Raw genomic sequence first — 21,997 nt, forward strand, 5'->3', positions numbered from 1 at the left:
CCAACCCCCTGCCAAGCAGGAAACACCATCAAAGCATTCCTGACAGATGGCTGTCAAGCCTCCGCTTCAAGACCTCCAAAGGAGGAGACTCCACCACACTCCTTGGCAGCAAATTCCACTGTCCAACAGCTCTTACTGTCAGGAAGTTCTTCCTAATGTTTAGGTGGAATCTTCTTTCTTTGTAGTTTGAATCCATTGCCCCGTGTCCGCTTCTCTGTGCATAAAATTTACAAACAAACACCAGAACCCCACATATATACCTCATGAATTTAACACTGATTTCTCCGTAACTGAGTTCCTTGATGTGAAGGAAAGAGTGAACCCTGAGGAAAACTCTTTCTATGCTGCATGCATTTAAATGGTTTATCCCCTGGGAGAGTCCATTTATGTTTCCTGTAGGCTGCCCAGAGTGACTTGGGAAACCCAGCCAGATAGACTGGGTAATTAATAGTAATAAATAATAATAAATAATAATAATAATAATAATAATAATTCCTAAGCACACTATAATAAGTGAAGGACTTTCCACACTCCTTTCATTTAAACGGCTTTGCCTCTACCATTCTATGACTCCATTAAATATCTGGAAGGTTGTCAAATGGAAGAGGGAGCAAGCTTGTTTTCTCCTGCTCCGGACAGTAGAACTTGCACCCATGGCTTGAATATACAAGAAAGGAGATACTGACTAAATATCAGAAGGAATTTTCTAGCAGTAAGAACAGCACGGGCACTTTAGTTGAGATTCCTGTACTGCAGGGAGTTGCACTAGATAAACCTGTGGGGACCCTTCCAACTCAATAATTTGAAGATTCTATTTAAATGCTTTTCCCCAGGAGAGTTCGTGCACACAATGACTGGAGGAGTTTGTAAATAATACTCGTGCTTCAACTGTTGCCAGCCTGACAAGTCAAGATTTATTTTCAACGAATTGCGTAAGGCAGATATTTTTCTCACAAACAGCTAACCAGATACTGTGGTCAATGGCATTAAAAGCCACTGAGAAATCCAGCAGAACCAGGAAACAGCTTTTACCTCTGTCCTGAACCCGCCAGAGATAATCAACCAGCGCCACTAGGGCAGTCTCAATCCAATGACAGGACCTGAAACCCAATTGGGACAAATGCAGTCCAAAGGGTCCATATCCTCCAAATGTGCCTGGATTTATTCTGCAACCAAACATACATTTAAATGGTTTTTCCTGTGTGAGTTTGCTGATGTCTTCTAAGCATTCCACTATTAGTGAAGCTCTTCCCACAATCCATGCATTTAAAAGTTTTCTCCCTGTGTGAATTTCTAGATGTACATTAAGGCTTCCACTCTGACTGAAGCACTTTCCACACTCCATACATTTATATGGTTTCTCTCCTGTGTGAGTTTGTAGATGTTCATTAAAGTTTCCACTCAGACTGAAGCATTTTCCACACTCAAAACATTTATATGGTTTATCTCCTGTATGATTATATTGATGCATTCTTAGCGATTCTCTATGACGGAAGCATGTTCCACACTCCATGCATTTAAATGGTTTTTCTCCTGTGTGAATTCGTAGATGTATGGTAAGTTTTGCCCTTTCACAGAAAGTCTTTCCACACGCCGTACATTTAAATGACTTTTCCCCTGTGTGAGTTAGGTTATGTCTTCTAAGGTTTCCACTACGATTGAAGCTCTTTCCACACTCTATACATTTAAATGGATTCTGCCCTGTGTGAGTTCGTTGATGGTTTCTGAGGTCTCCACTCTGACTGAAGCTCTTTCCACACTCCATACATTTAAAAGGTCTTGACCCTGTGTGAGTTCGCTGATGTCTTTTAAGTCCTCCCCTCTCACTGAAGCCCTTTCCGCACTCCATACATCTGTATGGTTTCTCACCAGTGTGAGTGCGATGATGTGCATTAAGGTGCTTACTCAAAAGGAAGCTCTTTCCGCACTCCATACATTTAAATGGTTTCTCACCAGTGTGAGTTTGATGATGTGCATTAAGGTGGTTACTCAAAAGGAAGCTCTTTCTGCACTCCATACATTTAAATGGTTTCTCACCATGTGAGTTTGATGATGTTTCTAAGATCTCCACTATGACTGAAGCTCTTTCCACACTCCATACATTTATATGGTTTCTCACCTGTGTGAGTTTGATGATGTGCATTAAGGTGGTTACTCAAAAGGAAGCTCTTTCCGTACTCCATACATTTAAATGGTTTCTCACCCCTGCGAGTTTGCTCATGTATACAGAGGACTCCACTTTTTTTGAAGCATTTCCCACACTCAAAACCTTTATCTGATTTTTCTCCTGTATGAGTACATTGATGCATTTTCATCGAATCTCTACGACCAAAGCATTTTCCACACTCCATGCATTTAAATGGTTTCTCCCCGTGTGAATTCTCTGATGTCTTCTAAGGGCTCCACTCTGACTGAAGCTCTTTCCACACTCCATACATTTAAATGGTTTCTCCCCAGTGTGAGTTCCTTGATGTTGTGCAGGCGTTCCACTCTCACTGACATCCTTTCCACAATCCATACCTTTAAATGGTGTCTCCACTATTTCAGTTCCTTGATGTGAACTAAGGGTGTTCATTGACTGAATCACATTGTTATCCCACAAATTTAAATGATTTTTTCGTGACTCCTAATGAAAGTACAGATTGCTCTGTCTGTCTTCTCTATTGCTTGCTTTGGAATAGGCAGAAAGGAAATCCTGTAAAGATGAAACAAAAGGATATAGCCACATTTTTTAGGAAATGAAATAATGTCAGATAATAGCATTGTATCAACTTTTTATAAGAATAGAATAGAATAGAATAGAATAGAATAGAATAGAATCTTTATTGTCATTGTCCCCTAGCGGGAAACAACGAAATTCCTCAGTTGCTATATCAACTCAAATAAGGCTCTCCACATAATTTAAAAAATACCGATAAACACAATACGATACAGGACAATATAACAAATAAAATAAGATGACTTCAGAGTCCAGAGTTTCCATTTAGGGCTTAAGAAACTGTTCTTAAGATGGTTCGTTCTTGCCTTCATTGTTCTGTATTTCCATCCCGATGGCAGAAGCTCAAATAACAGGTGACCTGGGTGCGATGGGTCTCTTGATATATCTAATGCCTTTCTGTGGCACCTGATGGTATAGATACGTTCTAGGGTAATTAATCAATTATTCCAGCTACAGCTAACCTCTGGTATGGTTACAGGTGGGTAGACGTGTTGGTCTGCCATAGTCAATACAAATAAAATAAAAAATTCCTTCCAGTAGCACCTTAAGAGACCAACTAAGTTTGTTCTTGGTATGAGCTTTGTGTGTATGTGAAGAAGTGTGCATGCACACGAAAGCTCATACAAATAACAAACTTAGTTGGTCTCTAAGGTGCTACTGAAAGGAATTTTTTATTTTGTTTTGTTTTAATCAATTATTGTTAATAGTGTAGCTTGATCTTAGATACAGTGGTTCTCTAAAACTGTCTATTTAAATAAAGAGCTTCCTCACAGGAAAGGAGCTGCTCTCTCTCCATGAAAATGCCCTTTATTTCTCAAGTTCAGAATTCCTAATGACTTTTTTTGTCCTAATCCCTTAAATCTGGGGTGGCCAACTCCCAAGAGACTGCGATCTACTCGCAGAGTTTAAAAAAAATGGCAGTGATCCACCCCCCTTTTTGGGGTTCAGGTCAAAGTTGTTGAGCTTTTTTAAGGGGAGCCAGTGATCTACCACAGATGTCCGGTGATCTACCAGTAGATCACAATCTACCTGTTGGACATGCCTACTTTAAATGTTTGGTTGCAAGTTTCTTTGGGTTGCCCTGGTAAGGTAAAGTCAACTAATAAAGTCAATTAATCATAACAATGGACTGCAACAGACATGTCCAACCGGTCAACCAGGATCAACCAATAGATCATTCAAGTGATACTGGTCAATTGTGGGATTAAGCAAAGTGGGGAAGGAATGTCAACCCCCCCCCCGTTCCTGGGGCTGGGTCGCTCCGCCATTGCAGCAGCAGCAGCAGGGAAGGCTGGGCAGGGTGGCAAGAGCAAGGAATGTCCCCTGACCTGGTCTTCCGGTGGTACCAGTGGCAGGGAGGAAGGAGGGAGGGCAGGGCGATACGTGTCAGCTGTGAAGCTCACTTTAATGGAGAGGAGAGAGAAAGGGCTGGCTTCAGCGGGAGAGAGCTGCTTAAGGGGGAGGGAGGCTGGCTTGGGAGGGGGGAGAGACGACTGGCTCTCCAGAGAGAGAAATTTTGCCTCCCTTTAATTCCCCCCACTGAAACTCCCACCTACCACATCTAGTTAGCCACCTCCTTCCACCAATGCACCCCACTCCTCATTCCTCCAGTGACAATGGGTAGCTCAGTGCCAGTTTTTTTATATTGGGAGTAGACCGCAGTCTGTTGGGAGTTGGACGTGCCTGGACTACAGGAACCCCAGAATTTCAGCAGCAATCTTCCCGATCCCTTTAATCCCACAGACATGAGAACTGATACAGTGGTTAATACTGGAAATCTGGTGGAATGGAGAGAAGGAGTGGGACGCAGTTATCTCTGCGTAAAGGTAAAGAAAAAAGAAGGTATCTCTGCATACAACCTGCATAGCAATGGGCAGGGAAGGGCAGACTGGAGGCAATGTCTCTCCGCAGAAACATAGGCAAATGGGTGAAATTGAATGTGACAAGCCAAAAGTGGGTCATCCTCTCGATCCAGCAGGGCTTTTGATACGTTTTTACGTAGTGAAATGTCTCACTGCATACTCAAAGGGCTTACCTCTCAATTTCCCCTTCACGTTTCTGTATTCTTCTGTTTCAAGCAAGATGTGCTTAGACTTGTGAATCAGAGTCTCTCCTGTGTGGAACAAGTTAAAGAGAGGTGCTGTTTAGATCAAATGTGACTGTCAAAGTATTCAGAAACATTCATCTTTTGAAGAAAAGACAACAAGCACCTGGGGGCCCATTGGAGGCTAATAAACGTATAACGGCCTTTGTGGACAGAGGCGAATGCTGCAGATTGTGGACCAGGAAAGCTCATGCCACCATTAACCTGGGAGTTTCTTTGTAGGTTTTGCCTAGTTGCTTTGGAATTTGCACCACAATATCAGCTCACGAAATGTTACGGACAAAATTACAGCATTGCTATAAACTATAATCCCACCCACTCCCGTTCTCACACACAGTGTTTGTGCAATTCGGCAATCTCACACAGCGCGCCTGTAATACTGGCAATCCTTGCCCTACATATGGACCTGTATGTGTGTAAAGCCTCCAGTCACAGGCACTGTCTATCCTGATAATGGGTCTTTGCCCTTGAAGCACCCAAGACTGGGAAGATGCATGCATTTACAGTCTATGGGTGCTGATGGATTGTATCTCATCTTGTAAATCCCTCTGACATCGCCTAAACCAAAAAAAGGTATAGAAAGGCTCTCCTTATGTAAATTATATACAAATCCTGAAAGAATTTCCATAGCACCTCCAGCCATTTATTTTTTAATAGTGGACCACATTATCACTGGCAATTAGCCATGCTGAAAGCCTGGGAGAGGCAAACTGATTTCTGGCCCTTGGTGGAAGAGGATTCCAGAAGCAAAGACCCGCTCTGGGCAACCCTCTCTCCTTCCTCTCCGGAACTTCCTGCCCTTTCCTCTCCTCTCCAGCTGGACCAATGGACTGGCTTGGTGCAACGCAGAAGCAGCCGAGTCCCGCTTCCGTAGCCCCCAGCAGCAGCTGGCCTGGGGCATGGGGGAAGGAGAGTCCAGCTTCCAGGAAGGAGGGGTGGGTGGGGAATTGGACCCCCCCTCCCATTTTCAGGGATCCCTCTCTCCAAGGCAGGTTTCTGGGCAGGAGGGAAAAGCCAATTCAGCCCCTCCGGAGATTCCCCTGCCAGCGCCCAAGTGGGAGACCTTCCTTCCAATGGGCAGCGTCTCTTTCTCTCTCGGCACCCCTTGCCAATGCTAGTCGGGGCTTTCCTCCCCCAGGGGGGCTTCCCTTCCTCCCTCAGCCCCCCCCCCAGTTCCTCTGCCCCCCCGTCCCTGAGTCTCTCCTGCGCCCAGAGACCCCCTTGGCACAGCTCACCTCTCGCCCTGCGCGAAAAATTTCCCTCGAGCGCACCGACCTCTCCATCCAGAGGGGCCTCCCAAGACGAGCAGGGAGGGGGGGAGGAGGTAAGAGACGGAAGTGGGGGAGGGAGGGGGTCTCTTTCCAGGCCTCTCTAGGCCTCTCTCGCTTCTGTAACCCCTTCCATAGACTCTCCTTCTCTCCAAGCAAAAGAGGTGCGCCTCGGCACACGCGCGCAGCCAGGAGCGCCCCGAGGGATTCCCCCCAGGGGGAAACGGGGGACGCGTCCCGAGGGGCGCTTGTTAGGGGGCCTCCTTTGAACCCCCAGCCCTGTTTGGTGATGGGGGCCCTCATAGGGATGGCCTTGGTGGGCATCTCAGTTCCATTCCCGCAAAGGCGCTCAAGGGGTGCAGGGCAGCTGAGCATAGATTGGCCGACCAGATGGGCAAGATGATTATAATAATGATAACAACAATAATTTTATTGTTTGTATGCCGCCGCCCACATGAATGGGTTTCCCCAGTCACTCTGGGTGGCTCCCAACCAAAAATAGTAAAAAGACATTACAACATCAGACACTAAAAACTTCCCTAAACAATACCTTCCAAAAGTTGTAATTCTTTATATCCTTGAGATCTGAAGGGAGGGTGCCACTACCAAGAAGGCCCTGTACCCGGTTCCCTGTAACTTCGCTTCTTGCAGTGAGGGAACCGCCAGAAGACCCTTGGAGGAGGACCTCTGTGTCCGGGCTAATCGATGGGTGGGGGTGACGTTTAGGCCTTTAAAGGTCAGCAGCAACATTTTGAATTCTACTCATACTGGGACCCAATTTACCTCTTTTAGTACTGGTGTTATATGGTCCCAGTGGCCACTCCCACTCACCAGTCTTGGGCCGCATTCTGGAATAGTTATAGTTTCCGAGTCGCCTTCAAAGGTAGCCCCACATAGAGAACATGATAATAAATCAGTAAATTGCAGGAGAGAATAGGAAGGTCATTAAAGCAGAAGATAGCAGGGAGGTGAGATTTAACTCCTGACATCAGAACCCTTGTTGTTTACTAGGGTTTGGGGATCAAAGAGAGAAAGGAATTCATCCTGAGATTAACACAGGGATGCAAAGGTAACATTTGATTTGCTCTAGTGGCAAGACACGAAATTAGAAGACGCCTGCTTCTTGGGAGAAAAGCAATGACAAACCTAGACAGCATCTTAAAAGCAAAGACATCACCTTGCCAACAAAGGTCCGTATAGTTAAAGCTATGGTTTTCCCAGTAGTAATGTACGGAAGTGAGAGCTGGACCATCAAGAAGGCTGATCGCGAAGAATTGATGCTTTGAATTATGGTGCTGGAGGAGACTCTTGAGAGTCCCCTGGACTGCAAGAAGATCAAACCTATCCATTCTCAAGGAAATCGGCCCTGAGTGCTCACTAGAAGGACAGATCCTGAAGTTGAGGCTCCAGTACTTTGGCCACCTCATGAGAAGAGAAGACTCCCTGGAAAAGACCCTGATGTTGGAAAGATGGAGGGCACAAGGAGAAGGGGACGACAAAGGATGAGATGGTTGGACAGTATTCTCGAAGCTACTAACATGAGTTTGGCCAAACTGCGGGAGGCGGTGAAGGATAGGCGTGCCTGGCGTGCTCTGGTCCATGGGGTCACGAAGAGTCGGACACGACTGAACGACCCTGAACAACAACAACAACAAGTGGCAAGACACTTGCTCTCTGGTAAATGTGACCTGCCAAGTCAGAGAAATGGAGAAGAAAAAACCAGATGGATGGTTAAATGTCACCGTTTTTCTTTTTCTTTGTTTGTGAAGGAAATAAAGGAAAATTTAAATGAAAACCAGATGCAGGGAATGTAGAATTGCACAACATGTAGACACATGTAGAATTGGATCAGAAATCATATTGCTAACTAGACCAGCAGGGAACACATTCACTCGACTGGACCACACTACGGGTCTAGAAATGCACTTGTTCTACCCTCAAAATGTCCAGCCACGTATGATTCTCATAGTAATTTACATGAATGCAACAACTTTCTTGATGTCCCTATATTGGGAAAGAAATAAGAGAAAATTCATATTCCTGAGATAGGTCTTGGAAGCACCAAGAGGAAAAGGAGAGGGAATACATTTTGTACCAATAACCTAACAATTAATAAACCATATATGATCATAAATTCTAACTAAGCAAAAATAGAAGACCTTAACAATCTTAAATAAACAAAGATCAGCAATATCAAAATGAAATTAGACTACCTTATATCAGGAAAATCTTGAATAAGAAATAAACACACAACAGCAAAATGAAATAAAATTATAAAGTACAAACACAATGTTTAAAAAGGTCATAATCAATAAATTGATGCATAATATGAATCACAGCAATCAATTGAACAATGATAAATTCTGATCAGTTGTAACTAAAAGAAAGTCTTTGACTAAAAGTCTTTTGGTTAAAAGTTTTTTTTTTTTTTTGCCAAAAGTCTTTTATACCTCCCCCATACCCTAAAAATTGATTATCCTATATGATTCTGGAAACCATAAGTATGCATGCCATCCAAACCTATTATCATGACCTTCTAAATCGAAAATATCTACACTCAGTCCCAAATCCAGCAGATAGAGGATGGCACTCTAGGCTTGATTGGTTACAGCTGGAGATGCAAATAAAGGGAGGAAGTTACAGGCTGCAATTCCCCTGCAGGAGGAAGAACACCCATAACACTGTGAGATATACTGTGCTGGAAAGATGAACGTAAATAGTTTACATATACAGTGGTGCCTCGCTAGCCGAAAATAATTCGTTCTGCGAGTGTCTTCGTCTAGCGATTTTTTCGTCTAGCAAAGCACCAAGGCAAGTAGCGGTTTTCGCGCGATGGAAATTTTTTTTTTCCATCTTGCGAGGCAGCCCCATTGACAATTTCGTCTTGCGGGGCAGCCTTCCAGTAGCGAATGCCTTTTGTCTAGCAAGTTTTTCGTCTAGCGAGGCATTCGTCTAGCGGGGCACCACTGTAGTTGTAACTGAAATGCTTGTGAACCAGTCAAGAAATAAAGAAGCTCTTGAATGAGTATTTGAACGTGTCTCTTGTTCTTGGCGTCTGCCGTCAGGAATAAACTCTGCTACAAGCTGTTTAAAGTGGTTTTATTGAGAAGCCACCACACAAGCAGTAAAGCGCAGTAGAAGTGTGTGGGCGGTAACCTCTAATACTAAATCTATAATACAAACACTAGAACTCCACCTAAAACACCTGCACTTACCACGGAATTTCTCCCCTACGAGAGTACATGGATGTTTTGTGAGCACTCCATTATAAGTGAAACACTTTCCATACTCCCATTTAAGTGGTTTCTCCTGTTTGTTTTTGTTGGTACTTTGTAAGGCTTCCACTACGAAATAAGCTCCTTCCACGATCAATATATTTTATTTTATTTAAAAAATATTTTTATTAAGTTTTATAGAAACAACAAACAACAAAAACAAACGAATACAAAACGATACAATAAAGACAAACCTATAATAAAAACTAAAAAGAATTATTTATGTCACTTATTGCTCTCCTTTACATTGTATATTGACTTCCTCTCGTCTCCCCTTCCTGCGTTCCTTGTCTATCATCTATAGCAGGGGTGGCCAACTCCCAGAGAGTGTGATCTACTTTCAGAATTAAAATCTGGCAGTGATCTACCCCTGTTTTGGGGGGTTCAGCTCAAAGTTGTTGAGCTTTTTTGGGATGAGGAATGCCCCATTTTTAAGGGGTTTGGCTCAAACCTGTTGAGCTTTTTTAGAGAGGAGAGGCAGGTAACCTTTTTTGGGGGCTGCCCCAATACTTTTCTTACAGGGGACAACAGAAACTTAAACTTTTAGAGATTTTTGGAGAGGGTTGCATAAAAGCACTCCCAAATCTGTCCGCCGCACAAACTCCTTTACCCACTCCTTTTACCTACCTATCAAGATTTCTTAAAAAATACATGCCTTTGTCCATTGTTAGTGTGACGTCCGCGTCACCAAACTGTTTGATATCAGGCGAGTACTGTGTCAGGGCCAGCTTCAGGGAATCCTTCAGGTTTGAACGTTGCTTACTCTTCATCATTTTTAAATATGAAAATGCAGATTCACACAAATAAGTAGAACCAAAACATGAGTGTAAATTTCACTGCATCTTCTCAAATTTGGAAATTTCTGTCTAGGCACAAATTTCCAAAATAATGATTCTTCTGCACGGGCCCTCAGAAAAATGTCATTTTTCAGAGTTAATATCTCATTTTCAAGAGATGTTTTGCACAATGAGTAATTTGTACTGATAATGACTACAATTTTTTAAATGTCCAAATCAGATATGAATGGAAATGACATGTACTCTACAATTAATTTATTTTTTTGGGAAGTCGCCAAATTTTTTTTCTAACTCCAGAATAACAGAATCAATTTTGGCCACATACCATATTTTTCGCTCCATAAGGTGCACCTGACCGTAAGACGCAACTAGTTTTCAGAGGAGGAAAACAAGAAAAAATATTCTGAATCAAATGTTGTACTAACTAAACTATTTAATAAACTACCAGTATATCAGAATAATATTTCAACAATGTAAAGTGAACAGCAGTCAACAGTGGCATTAAGAACCACCATCACTGTCATTAACAAATGAGGAGAGACTTATCCCCTAGTAAGGGGCGGCAGACAGTGGAAATATATGAGCTTCCCACATCGAGTCCCTTAGCTCTAAGGACAGTATGGTTTGGACCTACACAATTATTTAATAAAGGCAAAAGAAGTGGGACGTTCTTCTTTTTGTTCATTACAGAGAGCTCTGGGGGCTTTCATATGAGGGAGGAATGAGGGAGAAATCTGATTCAATTTCCATTTAAAGTCAAACCTACCTACCAGTAATTCACACCATCCCCAAATGTTCATCTTGCTGCTGCTGCTGCCGCCTCCTCCTCCTGAGTAGTAATAAATGCTACCGTACTTTCACAGAGGGAAGACTGGGGAGTGGGGTGGGGGAGAGAGATGCTGCCTGCATGGATGGAAGACTGGGGTGGGGGAAGGAGATGCTGCCTGCATGGATGGAAGACTGGGGTGGGGGAGGGAGATGCTGCCTGCATGGATGGAAGACTGGGGAGTAGGGTGGGGGAGGGAGATGCTGCCTGCATGGATGGAAGACTGGGTGGGGGAGGGAGATGCTGCCTGCATGGATGGAAGACTGGGGTGGGGGAGGGAGATGCTGCCTGCATGGATGGAAGACTGGGGTGGGGGAGGGAGATGCTGCCTGCATGGATGGAAGACTGGGGTGGGGGAGGAGATGCTGCCTGCACGGATGGAAGACTGGGGAGTAGGGTGGGGGAGGGAGATGCTGCCTGCACGGATGGAAGACTGGGGTAGGGGAGGGAGATGCTGCCTGCATGGATGGAAGACTGGGGTGGGGGAGGGAGATGCTGCCTGCATGGATGGAAGACTGGGGTGGGGGAGGGAGATGCTGCCTGCATGGATGGAAGACTGGGGTGGGGAGGGAGATGCTGCCTGCATGGATGGAAGACTGGGGTGGGGGAGGGAGATGCTGCCTGCACGGATGGAAGACTGGGGAGTAGGGTGGGGGAGGGAGATGCTGCCTGCATGGATGGAAGACTGGGGTGGGGGAGGGAGATGCTGCCTGCATGGATGGAAGACTGGGGTGGGGAGGGAGATGCTGCCTGCATGGATGGAAGACTGGGGTGGGGGAGGGAGATGCTGCCTGCACGGATGGAAGACTGGGGAGTAGGGTGGGGGAGGGAGATGCTGCCTGCATGGATGGAAGACTGGGGTAGGGGAGGGAGATGCTGCCTGCATGGATGGAAGACTGGGGTGGGGGAGGGAGATGCTGCCTGCATGGATGGAAGACTGGGGGGGGGGGAGGGAGATGCTGCCTGCATGGATGGAAGACTGGGGTGGGGGAGGGAGATGCTGCCTGCATGGATGGAAGACTGGGGTGGGGGAGGGAGATGCTGCCTGCATGGATGGAAGACTGGGGTGGGGGAGGGAGATGCTGCCTGCACGGATGGAAGACTGGGGTTGGGGGAGGGAGATGCTGCCTGCATGGATGGAAGACTGGGGTGGGGGAGGGAGATGCTGCCTGCACGGATGGAGACTGGGGGCTAGCCATCTGGCAGGCGTGCAGGGAAAGGGGAGGCTGCTGGCTTTGTGGCTGGCTTTAAAGCAGCAAAGGGACAGGAGCCGTTTACGTGGGTAAGAACTCTTGCCTTTGCCGGCAAGAGGGAGGCGGGACCATCCTGCGTAACACTCACACACTCACACACAGAGTGTCCAGCTCCGTTTCGGGAGAGGAAGGAGCTCTCCCTCTAATTGCCCATTGTTATTGAGAATTTGGAGTGGGAGAAAGATAAGAGTTGGAGAGCTTTTTTATTGGGGGAGAGCTTTATTCCCCTTTTAGCCTGCCGATCACTAAGGAACCCAAGATCTACCCGCGATCGACCAGGAACTTCCTCGCGATCGACAGGTAGATCGCGATCGACCTGTTGGCCGCTCCTGATCTATAGTAATTTCTTTACATCTTAAAAACCTTATTTTACTATATATCTAATCACTAGTCTTATCTATTATCTTAACTCATTTTCTCACAATTCCCAAACACTTAATCAAACTCTAAATCTAGTCTAACTTATCTTCCAAGTTATATCTAATTTTCAATAATACAATTAATTTTTTAAATACAATTTAAATTTCTTCCACTCTTCTTCCACCGCATTGTCCCTCTGGTCACGAAGTTTCCCGGTCTTCTCAGCATACTCTATATAGTCCATCATTTTCATCTGCCATTCTTCAATCGTTGGTATTTCTTCTGTTTTCCAGTTTTTAGCTATCAAAATTCTAGCTGCAGTTGTGGCATACATAAATAAAGTTCTATCACACTTTGAAATTTCCTGGCTTAGGATGCCCAGTAAAAAGGCTTCTGGTTTCTTTTAAATGTGTTTTCAACACCTTTTTCATTTCATTATAAATCTTTTCCCATATAAATCTTTGGGCACGTCCACCACATATGGAAGAAAGTTCCTTCTGTTTGTTTGCATTTCCAGCACTTTGCATTTCCATTACTTTGCCCATGATAATTTTTTGCCAATTTAACCGGTGTCAAGTACCACCTATACATCATCTTCATGATATTCTCTCTAAGCATATTACATGCTGAAAATTTTATATCAGTTTTCTACAATTTTTCCCAATCCTCCAACATGGTGTTATGCCCCACATCCTTCGCCCAATCTATCATTGTTTGATTTTACCATTTCATCTTTTGTATGCCACTCAAGCAATAAATTATACATTCTGGATAATTTTAGTCTTTGGCTCTAACAATTCCATGTCCAACTTGGATTTTTCTGACTGAAAACCAATTTTTTTATCTAACTTAAATAGCTCATTAATCTGATAATATTGTAACCAATCCGTAACACATCCTTTCAATTGTTCATATGATTTCAATTTTAAATGTTCTCCTTCTTGTATCAAAATGTCACTATATTTTGGCCATTGTCTATCCATATTTGCTCTTTTGTGGGCTTTTGCTTCTAACAGTGACAACCATCTGGGTGTTTTCTTTTCTAACAAATCTTTATACTTCATCCATACCTTGAACAGAGACTTCCTAATTATATGCATTTTAAAACCTTTATGGGCCTTAATCTTATCATATCAAAGATATGCATGCCAACCAAATACATTATCATGGCCTTTCAAATCTAATACATCTGTATTTTCTAACATAAACCAATCTTTCAACCCACAACATGATCAATACATTTTAAAGGTTTCTTCCCAAGTGAGCCCGTTGATGCTTTGTAAGGCCTCCACTCTGGCAGAAGCTCTTTCCACACTCTGTGCATTTAAATGGTTTCTCACCCGTGTGAGTTTGATGATGCATATTAAGGTCTCTGCTCTCACTGAAGCTCTTTCCACACTCCATGCATTTATATGGTTTCTCCCTTGTGTGAATTTGTTGATGTCTTCTAAGTGTTCTACTCTTAGTGTAGCTCTTTCCACACTCCATGCATTTAAATGGTTTCTCACGCATGTGAATTTGATGATGTCTATTAAGGTGTCCACTGTAACTGAAGCTCTTTCCACACTCCATACATTAAATGGTTTCTCCCCTGTGTGAGTTTCATGATGTGTATTAAGGTCTCTGCTCTCAATGAAGCTCCTTCCACACTCCATGCATTTAAAAGGTTTTTTCCCCTGTGTGAGTTCGTAGATGTCTTCTAAGTGCTTCACACCAACTGAAACTCTTTCCACACTCGGTACAGTTATATGGTTTCGCCTCTTCGTGAGTTCGTTGATGTCTTCTAAGTTTGCTATTATAAGGAAACTCTTCCCACACTCTCTACATTTAAATGGTTTCTCCCCTGTGTGAGTCCTTTGATGGCTTATTAGCTTTCCGCTATCAATGAAGCTCTTTCCACACTCTCTACATTTTAAAGGGTTTCTCCCCTGTGTGTGTTCGCTGATGTCTTTTCAAGTTTCCACTCTGATCTGAAGCTCTTTCCACACTCTGTACAATTAAATGGCTTCTCCCTGTGTGAGTCCGTTGATGATTATAAGCACTCTACTCTGACAGAAGCTTTTTTCCACACTCCATACATTAAATGGTTTCTCCCCTGTGTGAGTTTGCTGGTGACTTCTTAGGCTCCTACTATGAGGGAAGCTTTTCCCACACTCTATACATATAATTGTTTTTCCTCTGTGTGAGTCTGTTGATGTTTTAGAAGCCGCCGACTCCCACTGAAATTCCTTACGGACTCCATACGTTCCAAATGTTTGTCCACTGTGTGCGTTCGTTGATATGCGTTCACTGACTGTAGTACATTCTACATTCCACACCTTTAAATCGTTTCTTTGTTATTCCCAATGACATTTCAAGTGGTCCCCCAAAATTCTGATTGCCTTCTCCACCGTCTGCTTTGGAGTGGGGGGAAATTAAATCCTGTAAGTAAGAGAACAAAGGAATATAACACACATCCAATGCAATCGGCACCTTCTCTTCTTTTAAAATCTCCTGCATTCTTTCCTCTGCTCTCTATCTTCCATTTTTTGTGGGAAATGAAATAATGATATTAGATTGTGCAGGGCTTCCAGTTCCGCCCTGTCTTAATGGAGGCAGACCCCACAACAGTGGGAGATCATTGGCGAAGGAAAAACAAGGATGATTGAGGGTAATTATCCTTGCAAATCCCCCCTCCCCGAGACAGGGGGAAATGGGCTTCACTCATAGTCCATCTTATAGCATCGCTTTTGCTCCAGCATGGAATGTGGGGGGCAGGCAGGCACTGAGTGCAAAAGCAATTTGCCTGCCGAAACTCCAATGCCGCCATTAAGAAGCAGAGGTTCTCCTGTTAATTAGAGCATAATTGGACTAGAGTACAGGTACGTCCTCGAAGAGATGAGATCATAAACTGCAGAATAAACCAACTGCAAGGATTAAGGTCTGAAGTTGAGATAAGCATTCATTCAGTGCAAAGACGTTGGGGGGGGGTAGGGGAACCTATGGTTATTAAAAAATTTATTGTCTACATTTATGATTTGGCAACCCTCCTCTGAATGTTAGTCAAATTATATTTGTATAATTTGGATGGAAGAGATTGGATTATAAATATGGAATATAACATCAAACAGAGCTGTGTGTGTAAAAAAAGAAAAGGGGAGGGAAGCTTTATTTTGCAAAGAGTTTACGATGGAACTTAAGAGTTGACTCTTCCCCATCCTTTATTATTTACAGAGTGAACTGAATAATGATAAGAGGACTTGGAATTTAATTGGAAGTATAATTGGTCATATACCTTCAGTTGGAAGGAAGGATGGAAGGAGTCTGTTAACTGCCAAGGAACTGATAAGGTTCATTACTGAGTCATTTACAGTTCGACAGATTGCTCTTCTTCCCTGATGAGAGGGGAAATGGTGAAAACTTACTGGTAGCCAGTGTAGTCGGACCAGTATTGGTGTAATATGCTCAGACAGTCTTGCTCGGTGAGCAACCTGGCCTCTGAATTCTACACCAGCTGAAGTTTCTGAACCCTCTTTAGAGGCAGCCCTACATATAATGCATTGCAGTTATCTAATCTTGAGGTGACCACAGCAATTATATTTATTAAATTTATTAATCACACTTCATCTGAATATCACGGAGCAATTATAATGGCGTATAACTCCCCATCAGTCCCCTGAGCAGTAATGGGTAGGGAATGTGCCGCCTTATCTCATAGTAAGGACACAGGAATAATAATAATAATAATAATAATAATAATAATAATAATAATAATAATAATAATAATAATAATAATCTATATAAATATAAATGTTCTCATTGCGTGTTTGTCCGAAGCACCCTTGCTGTGTAACCGCTGGATCAAATCGCAACAAATTAGGACACAGCGTTCCATTACGATGGCAAAAGGATCTGGCATAATAAAAATTCAAAAAAAACCACGCCTGATATACCTAAAATAAAGAAGAAACACAAAAAAATTGGCGAGCCTATTAGAAGTCACCAGCAACAGCACTGACGTCACAACCAGCAACCAATAGAAAGGTGCCACCCAACTCCCGAGGCGACAACTTACAGCCGCTGCCTCAAATGACTGCCTGCCATTTGCGGCCTAACTTTCAGCGGCCTAACTTTCAGACGCTACTTGAAAGGGGGGGGGCAAAAGAGGGTAATTGAAAATGGGGGGGAGAAGGGGCAGACGGACGTTGAACGGGGGGAATGGAAAAGAGGGTAATTGAAAACGGGAGGGCGGAAAAGAGTCTCCGTTGTTGTGTGTCCTGGCTGAGGGGGGAAAACAGAAGACGGATGGCCATTGGTCAGCGATGGTCTAGTTGAGATTACTGCCTTGCCCCAGGGGTTTGGCTAGATGACCCTCAGGGGTTCCTTCCAATCTACAATTCTCTGGTGCAGGTTTGTGCAGGGTTTTAGGTACAAGTTGGATGCAAGGGGTGCATAGGATTGCAGCCCATCTTATTCACCGTCGGCTCGGGAATAAGTCCCACTGAACATGAGACTAGATTGCTGCTGTGCAGTCCTGTTTCTTAAATAAATGTCTTCCTTTTCAGATAATACAGAGCATGGTGAAATCACAATAAATAAAACCTCCCTTCAGCAGTTTCAAACACTACTACAGGTTCCACATAATATCTGTACTGCATTGTTTATTGTGGCAGCACCTGCACTTTGGAACTCCCCGCCTATTGCAACAAAGCACGTGCCTTTGCTAGACTCTTTTCGGGCACCTGCTAAAAGCATTCTTTTTGAGGCAAGCATACCTAGATGCTCAGGAAGTTGAAGTAATTTTAATCTTAATATTTTACCTTTTGTATGTTTTAAAGCAGGATTGTTAATTTTTCTTGATTTTACTGCTGTGGTGTTTTTAGTTTTGTTTTGTTTTGGTAAAACACTTTGCAGGTTCTTTAAAATAAATGTTATTAAATAAATAAACAATAAATGTAAATAAAACAACACAAGCCATAACAATAGTCCATCCTGTAGATTTAAGTATCTCTCTATAGTTGCCTACTTGTTATCAGAGGCCCAGTATCCACATCCCTTTGTAAAAAATATTTAAAAAAAGTAAAACCATTTTTGCAGGCAAACAAACAAACAACAAACACAACAATGAGGGGGTGACAATAAATTTTCCGCTGACCTTCCTACACCTCTGATGGGGGTTTGTAGAGGAGCATGGGGATTGCTGGGTGTCCCGGGGGCAGTGGTGGAGGAAGCCTCTGTGCTGCCTGGGGTGGCGGCGCAGAGGCACCCCCCCCCGGGGGGCGGGGCACGACACGTGCGTCATGATGTCACGACACGTGTGGATGCCGCTGGAAGAGGGGTAAAGGTAAAGGGACCCCTGACCATCAAGTCCAGTCGTGTCCGACTCTGGGGTTGCGGTGCTCATCTCGCTCTATAGGCCAAGGGAGCCGACGTTTGTCCGCAGACAGCTTCTGGGTCATGTGGCCAGCATGACAAAGCCGCTTCTGGCGAACCAGAGCAGCGTACAGAAACACCGTTTACCTTCCCGCCGGAGCAGTACCTATTTATCTATTTGCACTTTGGCGTGCTTTCGAAATGCTAGGTGGGCAGGAGCTGGGACCGAGCAACGGGAGCTCACCCCGTGGCAGGGATTCGAACTGCCGACCTTCTGAATCAGCAAGCCCTAGGCTCTGTGGTTAACCCCACAGCGCCACCTGGGTCCCCCAGGTAAAGGTAAAGGTAAAGGTAGAGGGGTAAAGGGAAGCAAAGCAGGCATGTTCAAGTGCCTGCTTTGCTTCCCCTTGTTCCACCTTCCAGGGGCTTTCCCCCCCCCCCCCCGGCAAGTTGCTCTTAGTCAGGGATCAGCAAACTTTTTCAGCAAACTTGTCCCTCAGACCTTGTGGGGGCCGGACTATATTCTTTTGGAGGGGGGGCTAGGAAAGAAACGAGAGGGGAAATTGGACCCCCCACACACACACTGATTTTCAGGAATCCTCCTCTAGGCCAACTTCAAGGAGTGGCAGATTCCTGGGCAGGACTGAGAAGCCAAGGCAGCCCGTCCAGAAACCCCTTCTCTCTTTCTTTCTCTTCCCCCCCCCCAATCATTGGCTTGGCTTCTGTTACGGAAATTACCGGGTCGAGAAGGCTCAGCTCCCGGTCCTACGGAGGAAGCCCGTGGTTCGCTGCGGAAGGCAATGGAGACCAGCCGGAGATTGGAGCAAAAGCAAAGGAGTTTATTGCGCAACAAGGTTCAGGAGGATCCGAACCCCGAACAAAGGGTGTCACGGACTTTTAAAACTTCCCGCCATTGCCCAGAATACACAGCGAAATACATCATAGAAACGTCAGAGATGGGGAGGGGAGAGAGGAGGTTACAGTAAAATTTACATAGGGGAAAAACAAGTTTTGCATATCAGGAAGGATGGCAGGAAACGGTGAATGGATCTAGGGTGGGTGTAATACACATTGAAGGTTTCTTCTGAGTCAGGACAATAGAAAGCTCCTAGGAGGATGTCTGCTGCCATGGTAGCTGATGGATGGGTGCTTGACTGGATTATCGGGAGGGGTGTATCTCCTCCTGCGGGACGTGACTCGCTGCTTAGGGGATTATGAAAGCCACTGAGTGGAGAGTCCAAAAATTATGCAGTATCGAAATAATATACTTCTGATGATCGGAGGATGGCGGGGACCGAGGGGTTAGAAAGGTTATTTTACAAGGAGCAAATAGACACCCGAACCAGGCAAATCGGACACTGCGTTCAGGAGTTGTGGATTTTTTACAATAATAAATATTTCGAGCTGTCAAAATTGGGCCACCCAGCGTCTAAATTGTCCATTTGATACATTGTTGCAAGTTATAATTAATAGTTTCCCCAACTGGTTACATTTTGGTTTCGATTCCATTGTTCTCCCAGCAGGGAGCCTGTCAAAACCCACTTAGTGTTCAGTCAAGCGTGAAGGTGATGATTGAATCATAGTAGCTGCGCTGAACGTTCCATTTTGCAGGCTGAGCCGAATGCATGCTCCTGATTGGCCGGCTTGCCGTTCATTGAGAAAATGGACGATACGAGGAGCGCTTGACAGGAGCTTCTCGGAGGGTTTTCGGGGCGCAGATCGGAACATTTTGGGGTATGCCCTTTATCGCGAGGGCTTGTGTGGTGCTTGTGCGACTTATGTGAAGGGGTACCCGCTCATCGTCGGGGGGGGAAAGGAAGAAAAGAGGCTCCCAGGTCCCGCACTCGGCAGCGTGGGAGTCCGGCGAGGAGGCTGCGCAGTGGGGGAAGGTGGCGGCTGGAAATTTTCCTTAACAGTCCCGCACTCGGAGATAAGATTTGTATCGGGTTCGAAGAACCACAAATCCTTTTCTCCGCACCTAACTTTCGAGACTTGGTACTCACCTTCCCCACGCGCCTCGGCTGGTCGTATTCAGGGAGAGCGGGCCGGTCATGGTTAGATGCCAACATCGGGTGCAGGCACGGTGGGTTGTCAAAAGCCAGCTGATCGGAGAGTATGATGAGCTGTCACACGGCTGTCAAAGTAGCAGGTAGTCACACTGGCGAGCTGTCAAAGGTGGCCAACGAGGAGACAGGATGTGCTGTCAAATAGCTGTCAAACAGCTGTCAAACGGTAAGCAGGTAGACCAAGGCAAGCTGTCAAAGTGGTGAGTCCGAAAATGTGGTGAACTGTCAAAAGGCTGTCAAACGGCAAGCAGTCAGAATAGGGCAAGCTGTCAAAGCGGTAAGTCCGAAAATGTGGAGAACTGTCAAAAAGCTGTCAAAAGCTGTCAATAGCGGCAAGTCCAAAACACGGAGAGCTGTCAAACAATTGTCAAAAGCTGTCAATAGCGGCAAGTCCAAAAACACGGAGAGCTGTCAAACAGCTGTCAAAAGCTGTCAATAGCGGCAAGTCCAAAAACACGGAGAGCTGTCAAACAGCTGTCAATAGCTGTCAATAGCGGCAAGTCCAAAAACACAAGCAGGAACGATGCCTGAAGACTTGGGAACGGTGACACAGGGACTGGGGCGCGGTAGACAGGATCTGGGGTACAACGAACAGGAACTGGGGTACGATGAACAGGAACTGGGGTGCGACGAGCAGGAACTGGGGTGCGACGAGCAGGAACTGGGGTGCGACGAACAGGACTGGGGTGCGACGAACAGGAACTGGGGTGCGACGAGCAGGAACTGGGGTACGACGACCAGGAACTGGGGTGCGATGCTGGGGTGCGGTGAACAGGAACTGGGGTGCAATGCTGGGTGCGTTGCTAGGGTGCGTTGCTGGGGTGCGTTGCTGGGGTGCGACGAACAGGAACTGGGGTACGACGACCAGGAACTGGGGTGCGATGCTGGGGTGCGGTGAACAGGAACTGGGGTGCGATGGGCTGTACCCCCGGGTATACGAGGGGTGGGAATTGAGCGCAGTCCAAAGGGGAAGGGCTTCAAGGTCCTGTTGGGGCTCTCCTTATGTTCTCAAGTTGGAAGGAGGGGCTGAACGAATTGCGGGTTAGTTTGAGCTGGCAGAGGGGCACGGAAAGGATTTGGAGGGTACGACCCTGCGGTTGGTTGGGCCACCGAGACCTGGGTGCCTTGGGTTGGCCAATTCCCTTGGGGATGAGGTGGCACCATTTGCTGGTTCTCATACTCTGGGCCCAAGGGGGGTGCGAAGGAAAGGTGGAGTAGGTGAGTTTCCTCTGGGGAATGGGTAAGAGTTGGTTTCAACCCATGGGCTCCCCGGGTATAAATATGGGCAGTTTCGTCTTAGGTGCCCTGGTTGAAAACACAGATGACAAAGGCCAGTGGATGGGCCCCAGGGTCGTGGCATGGATGGGCTTGCATTCAATCCTCCCCCTCTTTCTCGCCCCCTGCCTCCTCCCTGGCCGGGAAACCCTGGAGCTGGGAAGCAAGGGGTTTCCATACTGAGGGCAAGCACTCCCTCTTCCTCTGTCCTGGTGTCCGTCCTTTTCTTTTCGTCTCGATTGTTAAAGACGGATTTTGCAATTGATAATATCTCACTAAAGGTTTTCCCGTCGTAACCCACTAGGAGATTCAAAGTTTTCCTATGTCTGGTGTTGCTTGGTCCTTAAAGAAACCCTTTACTATTATCTCGTGGTGAGGATTTTCAGGGTCTATTCCACCCCACGTTTTTATGGCCGCCACCAACCGAGAATAATAGTCCGAAGGGTGTTCATTGGGTCCCTGTATTACAGTCTGGACCCTTGTCCAATTTATGGTGCGCTGTCCTGAAGCCTGATACCATCTAGGATGGCCCTTTTAAACAAGTTCAGGCACCAGATACCATTTGGGGTATTATAGTCCCAGGCAGGGTTGGGTTCGTTCCGGAGGTCTCTAGGTGTTAAAGCCTCCACCCCTTGAGGTCTCCCTTCCTGGTAATTATCTTGATTTAGAGCTTCCTCAGCCTACTCAGGATATCAGCTTTCT

General features: G+C 45.4%; 1 long non-coding RNA gene across 2 annotated transcripts in view; it reads right to left on the reverse strand.

The window, feature by feature from the left end:
• Positions 1 to 2,394: 2,394 nt before the first annotated feature.
• The window catches only part of LOC117042247, a 31,823-nt gene continuing 12,220 nt past the window's right edge, over positions 2,395 to 21,997 (reverse strand). Inside the window, exons 1-3 of one of the 2 annotated variants that reach the window (XR_004426063.1) lie at positions 6,059 to 6,117; positions 4,755 to 4,832; positions 2,395 to 2,695 (exon numbers count right to left, since the gene is read on the reverse strand). This is a non-coding gene — a long non-coding RNA (uncharacterized LOC117042247). Of the gene's footprint in view, positions 2,696 to 4,754; positions 4,833 to 6,058; positions 6,118 to 21,997 lie in introns of those variants that run through there. The other variant, XR_004426064.1, reaches the window with a different exon arrangement.

The sequence above is a fragment of the Lacerta agilis genome, chromosome 2 (genome assembly GCF_009819535.1).
Source record: "Lacerta agilis isolate rLacAgi1 chromosome 2, rLacAgi1.pri, whole genome shotgun sequence".
In the NCBI taxonomy this organism is placed as follows: domain Eukaryota; kingdom Metazoa; phylum Chordata; class Lepidosauria; order Squamata; family Lacertidae; genus Lacerta; species Lacerta agilis.